General features: G+C 31.5%; 1 non-coding gene across 1 annotated transcript; it reads left to right on the top strand.

The window, feature by feature from the left end:
- The first annotated feature begins 3,050 nt into the window (after positions 1–3,050).
- LOC117020953 (U6 spliceosomal RNA) lies at positions 3,051–3,157 on the top strand. Its single transcript, XR_004422777.1, has one exon. It is a non-coding gene; the product is annotated as a U6 spliceosomal RNA (small nuclear RNA).
- Positions 3,158–8,967: the final 5,810 nt, after the last annotated feature.

Raw genomic sequence — 8,967 nt, 5'->3', positions numbered from 1 at the left:
AATTTATTGAAATACATGGCTAAAACCTTTTCAAATTATTTAATTTGTGAAATTCTATCGTGCCGTATCTTTAACATCAGCATTAATATTTTACAAGGAAGACATATTTGTGTTACAAATATAAGAACTAAAGCAATTAAAATGTCAAAATTGAAAGTGCACTGTTAATATTGTTCATCTTTGGGCCACCTTCACGAATAAAGTACTTAATTAAAAAAAAATATGCTTTTTTGTCTACATAGATAAATATTTTTTGGTAGTATTTTGAGCCTTTTTTATTTCTAGTTAAAAAAAGAAAAATTTCTTTGAGGTTTAACTGATTATTATAGTTCTTTTTACAAGTTTTATATTTTTGCACAGTGAGTATGTCTAAAGCTTTATTGAAAATTTAAAACAAGAAAAATACTCTGTATAGAATATAAACTCTGTAGAAATTTTAAAGTAAAGATTTTTAAAAAGAGTTTTAACCTATGATGGACAGCAAACAAACACACAGTTTCATGATGATCCCTTGTATTAATTGCAAAAGAATAAACAATTTGAAAGTTTTGAAGGCAAGAGAGAATTGGTGTGAGTATATACTCACACATATGTGTGTCACACAAGTAGAAGCAGAAGGGACAAAATCAACAGAGATACTCAAATTCATTTTCACAGGAATATCATTAACAAAAAATAATCAAGTATTTATCAAAAAAGTAACTCTTAATAATAAAATAAGATAATTGACAACTTATTCAAAGAAATAAGCTAAGCAGGTTTCATTAAATCATATATTTATAAATTTAAAAAATTAAATTGTCAAAGTATGTTGCTCAAAATATTTCCATATTTTACTTGAAATATTAAGGCTAATTCAAATATAATCATTCAAGCAAAAGGCAAAAGGAAAAGAAACAGAATGAGAGAGAGATGTTTTTTAAGGAGCTTATAATATAGTATTGCTACAAATAGATAACAGTTGTTTCACTTCCCAGTAATCTCTGTCAGCCCTCAAAAGCCACCCAAATTCACAATAATGACATTAATCATAATTTTGTACCAACATCTTATATATATCAATGAATGATATCTTCAGAAAATGTTTCTATTTCTGTTGACCAGTAACATAAAATCTAAGTGAAAACACCCAGGCTTGTAACAGGCAGGAAAGAGTCAGGTATGAGCCATTTCAGAAAACTTTATGCTACTATTTATAATGTGACAGCCAACTATTGAACATTCTATTACAACCTATATTGTACTTTTTGTTTGACTCCACAGATTTCAGTTGTGTTTGTTATTATGGAGATTCCTATCTAGAATTTCAGAATGTGGTTTTAAACCCACAAAACATCTCCCTAGAATTTCAGACCTCCAGTTCCTATGGACTCCTGCTCTATGTCAAGCAAAACTCAAATTCGGTAGACGGAATTTTTATCCCATTATTTATTGAAAATGGTACTTTAAAGGTAAGTCTTTAAATTAATTTAAAGTAAATTTTAGAAAATTGTTCTTAATTTTTCTTTAAAAATGTTCATCTTTTTTAAGCCAATATATATATATACACACACACACACGAATATATATGTGTATATATATAATATATGTAATATATTATATTTATATATATACTATATATAGTATATCATATATATCATATATATCATATATACTATAATAAATGTATATATAATATATATACACTATAATAAATATATATAATGCCTGATAAAATAAATGTCAAACAGATATAGCAGATTAATAGTATTAGCAATCATTATATTTAATTCATCTATTTTTTTCATTCATTCATTCATTGAACATTTATCTATCACCTTTCACTTTGCCAGGTTCTGAGGATGCAATGGTAAATAAAACACACATTGTTCTCCTTATATTGCTTACAATCGAATACAGGTAATCATAACAACAGGTGAGACTAGAGCAAGAAAGCAGAATTATGTAATAAATAGAATACTGTAATAAATCATCAACCATCGGTCTGACCCTTGAAGATAATGTCTGCTGATTCCTGCTCCATAGCATTTTCCTCAATTAAGACCAGAAATTTTCTATTAGTCTTACAATAAGCAGATAAAATATAGAGACCAAATGTAAGAAATTATGAAGCACACATAATATTGAACATTGGTCACGTTTAGAATGTTTCCTCTTGGCACATTTTTCTGCTGCTAACTCAACTGCCAGAACTGAATGTCTAACTCACCTGGCTCTTCTGACCACTGTGGACATCTCCAATCAGAGATATAAGGAATGACCAAAGAGAGACTTGTCAGACTTGTGGCTGAAAATATTTCATGAAATAATGGTTTAGGAGACTCCCTCACTTTCAAATGGATAAAAATAAATTCATGATATGAACTAAGACATTTGGGAATTATAAAACTATGATGGATGAAGAGAGGTGTAAGATTTCTGTATGTTTTATGACATTAAAAGATATATATTGACATGTCTGTAATAATAATTACCATCATTTATTGAATTGCAATTATGTGTCAGGCTCCATCTTAAGAAAATCTATCAAGATCATGGACTCTATAGCTAGACTGTCAGAGTTTGAATTCCAGCTCTGCCACTTGGGAGCTTGGAGACCTTGCAAATCACTTTGTGCTGAAACTTACTTGTAATATGAGGTTTAAATTAGTAAATTAATAAATATTGTGAAGTAAATGCAATACAAGTAGTAATTAACACATAGTAATTAACATAGAAGCACATAGAAGAATGCCTCTGATGTATTAATCAAATGCGGGGGGTAGGTATTTTCTCCTTGCATCTCACAAAGATCCTCTGAGATTCTCAGAGAGGTTGGTATTACATATGCTCTTCCGGCCCTGTTATGGGTGGTAAATCAAGAATTTTTATTCTGTTCTGTCAATCCAAAATCCATGTTCTTTCCGCTCACAGCACTGCTTCCTTGTAATGATTTAAAGGAAATTTCAACAGTTACTCTATCTTTATGATGTTAAGGTTTTTCTTGTTTCCCTATGATTTGAGAGACCATGCTCCAATGTCCTCATCTATTTTAAAAGTATAATCATACGGTGCTCACTTTCGCAGCACATACACTAAAATTGGAATAATGCAGAGAAGATTAGTGTGGCCCCTGGGCAAGGATGACACACAAATTTCTGAAGCATTCCATATTAAAAAAATTTAAAAATTGTACTCATATGGGAAAAGTATTTACATTACAATTTTAACACAAAGACATATTTGTAGTTAAACTTTTACAACAATCATACTTTAAGACATATTCAAATTATAGAAATGCAGAATTGTTAGATTTGGGGAGGGGGAGTTTAAGTTTTAAAGTCTTATATATCAACTTAATTTTTTAAAATATTTTATTGGCTCTTTCTAATAACAAGGAGATAAGTAGATACATCCACAATCAGGACTCAACTATCAGCCTCTTACTTATTAGCTGTGTTAACACTGACTGTTCCTCTCTTGCTAGGGACAAATCACCTCAGTTTTCACCTCTGTATAAGGAGATAATGAAAGAATAATTCCTACTTCCTAGATTTTTGTTTGTTTGCTTGTTTTTTGTTTTGTAAGGAAGTAATCAGCTGACACTTGTAAAGTTCTTTAACAATCCATGGTGCAGAGTATTCCGTCAGTAACAATAAATGTTATTTTTATATATATCATAAAGGAGCTATTTATCATAAAAGAAAAATTCAAGTAAAATGAAGAGATTGTTCATTAACTATTTTATATATATGTTTAACTTTGACATCCCTGACGATAATAGAAATTCAGAAGACTTGGTGATACGAAGTCTTTCTTATATGTTTTAACAAATTAAGGAGAATGCCCTGTGCACATAGACACACACACACACACACACACACACACACACACTCATTGTTGGTCAATACATTATCATTTAAGCAAAATGACTATCTTAACTAAAAACATAGATTTCTGGGTGTTATACATAAGAAACAGCTAAATCACTATCCATGTCGTCAAGAAATATTAAATGCAGTTTTTAGTCACCTTGGTTATATACTGGACACAGTGTAAAAAATCAATAAACAAGGACTGACTTTCATTTAGTTACACGTGGCTTAAGAAGAATGTATAACCAAATGTTAATGCAACTGGTTTTTCTGCAAAGTGCATGTAGATATATTCGTTTTTGAACATCTCAATAAGGTTTAAAATACTTTTAAAGTGAACCTGAGCAGCTAAATTTTATAAAGGAAGGGAACCTTTTGCAATGACCAAATGTCATAAATAAAATAAAATAAAATATATAGCATTTATTTACCTTTGGACTATGTGTGGGAAGATTTAGATATATCAGTTCAATATAGCTGGATGCATACAAATTATGAAACATGCAACTGTTTAACTTATATGTAGGTTACAGATCTCTTAGACACGTGATAACGACTATAAAGCCCTTTTCTGGAAAGGAATAGCCACAAATAGCCAATATACATTCAAGCACATGCTGTTAAGAAGATAAATAAGCCAGGGCAGCCCACTCATGAAATTCCCAGGGGTATCTTGTCAAGCATACCTGCTATAGACATGATTTGCCTCTTTTAAACCATAACTCGGCCTAATTAACAGTAATTTTACAAATGGTCATGGACCACCTCAAGCTTCAGCAAGCTTAGAATGAATGGTTAACTTTCATAAGCTTTGAGTTTCCTGTGACATTAATATTGCCCTCGAGATTTTATTCACTGGTCTTTGTGTTGCTCAGTGGCAAGTATCTTAGGAAAACTGCCAATAATACTTACTCCCTGCTAGCAGAAGAAGCTGCCTTTCTCAGCTAGGTTCCCAAGAACACTGGAAAAGAAACCAGAAGTGCGCGAGTGTGTGTATGTGTGTGTTTATACATTTTATATATATATATATACATATATGTATATGGGGCAGTCTCGCTATGTATATATATACATACATATATATATGTATATATACATATATATATACATATATATGTATATATATATATGTGTGTGTTTTAATTTTAACACCTACTAGTTGTATACTTTGAGCTACATCACTTTCTAAGTTTCAGACTTCTTAGCTTTTCAATAAAATTTTAAAAATTACTGGTCCATTGTAAAGTCCAATGCAAATATAAGTTTCATTCACACTGAAACACTGAGGAAAAACTTTGCTTTTTTTTCCATAGTACCACTTTTTCTGTTCTGATGAAGCAAAATTGAAAAGCATTAACACTACTATCAAAGTGGATGATGGACAAAAGTATTCATTGCTTATCAGGTAAGATACACTTATTTTCTTTTCCACTTATATAAGTAGCAAAGACTGTCTCTCTGGGTGTTACTGTTCTTGCCATTTCAAAGTGGATGTTATCCTGATTAGTATTCACATGCACTTGTATGTGAGCTAATGTTTATCAAACCATTCTGTCTTTGCTATATATTTTAAAAATAGTACTGGAGAATGTTATAACAGTTATATTATTAACAAATTTATATAAACATATTTACAAAAAAGCCATGAAAACCTCATATTACTTTCCACTTAGATGAATCATAAAAAAACAAACCGGTATTTCTTTTGGTAAGCAAAGTAAAATATATTTACTGTAGAATATTCGGAACATCCAGAAAAACCATAAAAAAGACAATTAAAATGATCCAATTTATCACATCGAAGATCGAATAATTAACATACATTATTATATTCTCAAAAGCTACATTTGAAGGTGATTCTATCCCCAAACCCTCACCAATATCAGGTTTAATTTTGCCAACCTGTTAAGTGAAAATGACATTTCCCTTAATTTGCATACTTTGATTTTTAGTGAGGTTTAAATTTTAATATATATTCAGCGCCTTTCTCTTACATGTTTGCCTCTTCCACCTTTTTTTTTTAATTAAGTGATACTTTGAAACACGTACCACTGTCCTTATCCAGTATGTAGACTAAAGTAAATTATTTGGTTATGGCAATAGATTATTATTTAGAAAAAATAATTATCTACTTAAAGGCAATAAAGAAGAAAGCAAAGAGGACAAAACATACATTGGGGAAGAAGTTAAAGGAGAGGTATTTAAGAAAGGTTTACCCTCCTTAGGCCAGAACTACCTAAATTCTGTTGTCTAGAATACATAGTCTTACAGAAAATTGACCAAATAACAGTCTATTATCAACTATATTGAGGAAAGCCTACATATATATATATATCGTGACTATCAAAATGCACATGAGCATTTTAAAACCTCTGAGATCCCTTTTAATAAAGTCTCGCTTTCTTTGCTTAACTCCAGATATGTGCACAGAACCCTTTAACATTTTTGTTTAGCATTTTAAATGCTTAAGTAACCAATGTCGGGGCAGTTCACTTTGAGAAATGCCATCCTAAAGCCAAGATCATCATTTCCCTGGGCAGAGCCTGCCATCATCTGGAGGGAAGGCAGGTGTATGACCATGGGGGCGGCAGTAAGAATCATATCATGAAAGACATATTTTGGCCCCTCCAGGATACAAAAAGACAAATGAGAGGTGATCGGAGAAACAGAGGGGTGCACCAGAAGGAGCTCTTCCAGCCTGGGGTGTGTTGAAAAAGGGTTGTAAAAATAAATGAGAACACAGCAATCACATTTTTAGTTTATTAAGCACCAATTATATACCGAGTGGTAATTTTATTGCATATATGAATTTTTGTTTATAAGAACAATTTTAAGTATTATTAACAGTCCCCAGATGCAAAACTGGAGGATAAAGAGAATAAACACAGAAAATAACATAGTTAGAAAATGGCATAGTTCCAAGGCTAATCTTACTCCAAAACCTATGAATAAGTTCAAAGTCATGGGCCCTATGATCCATGCTGTTGAAAATAAATTTGATCTCTTATTTTCTCCTCACCTAAAAGAACTGCTATATGTTCAAGATAAGATAAATGTAAGAATTATAAATTATCTGCCCAGTAAAAAAAACTAACAGCAGCAAGAACAATATTAATTAACACACATTAAGTAACTACCATGTGCCAGATGCTTTACACGCACAAAACTGTATTTAATCATTATAAAACTCTTAATACCCATTGCATTGGTTAGTTCGAGCTGCTGAAACAAACCACCACAAACTAGGTGGCTTAAAGAACAGAAATTTATTTTCTCACAATTCTGGAGGCTCTAAATCTAAGATCAAGGTATTTGCAGGATTGGTTTCTTCTGAGGCCTCTCTCCTTGGCTTGTACATGGTTGTCTTCTCCCTGTCTCTTTACATCTTATCCTTCTAGGTATATCTGTGTCCTGATCTCTTCTTATAGGGACATCAATCATGTTGGATTAAAATCCACCTAATGATCTCATTTGAACTTATTATTTCTCTGAAGACCCTCTCTTCAAACACAGTCAGATTATGAAATAATAAGAGTTTGGACTTGAACATAAGAATTTTGTGGGGATGTAGTTCAGTCCATCACACTCATTTTACACATTTAAAACCTGAGGCTCAGAGAAGGTAGGCATCTTTCTCAAGATCACATTGTTAGTCTGTGGGAGGGCAGGATTAGCACCCAGATATCCTACCTTCTGACCTGATAATTTTTTGATTATAACGTGTCTAGCCTGTATTTTAAAAGTGACAACATGCTATTTCAAGTACACTTAAAAGAAACATTAAATGTAAAACATTTTAAAATCCCAACAATATTTATATTTTACTCTCCTCATCGCATGTCACATTAAGAATATTTAACAACAAAACAAATCACTTTTCTTTATGTTGTATGACTTCTTTTTTTAATTTGCATGCCCTGTTGCTTTTTATTTTTATCAAAAAGCAGTTGATAACCTGTCTGTATCTGGATTAAATTATCGCAATTCAGGAATATTTCTTCTCAGGTCCTTTCTCTCTCTCTCTCTCTCTCTCTCTCTCTGTCATCTTTGAAGTATTGGAAAATTTCTAGAAATATGTTTTTTAATTCTTACCATGTATAAAGAACAAGAGTGAAACTGGGGCTCCATTAATTTTAGTTTTCTACACATTTAAAATATACTTCTCAAAGTAAAAAAAAAAATACTTCATTTTTAAGTGTAACTTAATTCAAGAATGCTGTGGCCACAGTTTTTTTGACCGTTAACATACTCTTTAAAGTAAGAGCACATTCACATTCAAATACTCTTTAAAGTATGCACACATTTCACTCCCAACTCTATACTCTTTCATCTTGTTTGTATTAAGTGATGACATGTCCCTTGAATATGAATATAGGAAAATCATCCTTCCTCACATTTTCTTAGGAAATTGTGAGGGAAGAGAACAGCAAAGTTGTGCTCAGCCCCTGATGAAGGGCTCTCTCAGAAAGAGTGAAACAAATATTCTCCGTGAAAAAAGTAACTGAGTTCATTATTTTTTTAGAACAAGGAAAGACAAGGTGTTCTGCAAAGTAGCATGGCTCTTTTAAAAAAGAAATGTGTGATTGCTTAACCTAACAAAAGTAGGAAGGAAAATATGGAGTACTTAAATCAGGTGAAGTATACAGTGGCATAATGAAGACACTAAAACACACGTACTAAAAACAATTTTAGTGAGAAATTAGCTATAGTCATTGCTCATCTTTTAAAGAAAAGGAAAGTAAAAATGGGACCAAGCAGCAACATTAGGATGCTGAACAACAGCATTTAGAATATGAAGATGAAAAACAAACATTAATAAGTATATATTTGTCACCTCACTCTTGAACACCATGAGTGTATTTAAGCATGATGTGCTGAGAAAGTTTAAGATAGAGGTGCATGTATTATCTAGCAAACACAAATCTGAGAGTGTGACATTGCACTTTATGTCTGTTGTTATATTTATAATACTTATGTGTGTGTGTCATAATAATTGCATTTTTTTAAGTTTATTGGGGTGACAATTGTTAGTAAAGTTACATAGATTTCAGGTATGCAATTCTGTAATACATCATCTACATATATCACATTCTGTGTATACCATGTGTTGCTT

The sequence above is a fragment of the Rhinolophus ferrumequinum genome, chromosome 3 (genome assembly GCF_004115265.2).
Source record: "Rhinolophus ferrumequinum isolate MPI-CBG mRhiFer1 chromosome 3, mRhiFer1_v1.p, whole genome shotgun sequence".
Taxonomy (NCBI): Eukaryota; Metazoa; Chordata; class Mammalia; order Chiroptera; family Rhinolophidae; genus Rhinolophus; species Rhinolophus ferrumequinum.
This window is presented reverse-complemented; position numbering and strand designations above follow the sequence as displayed.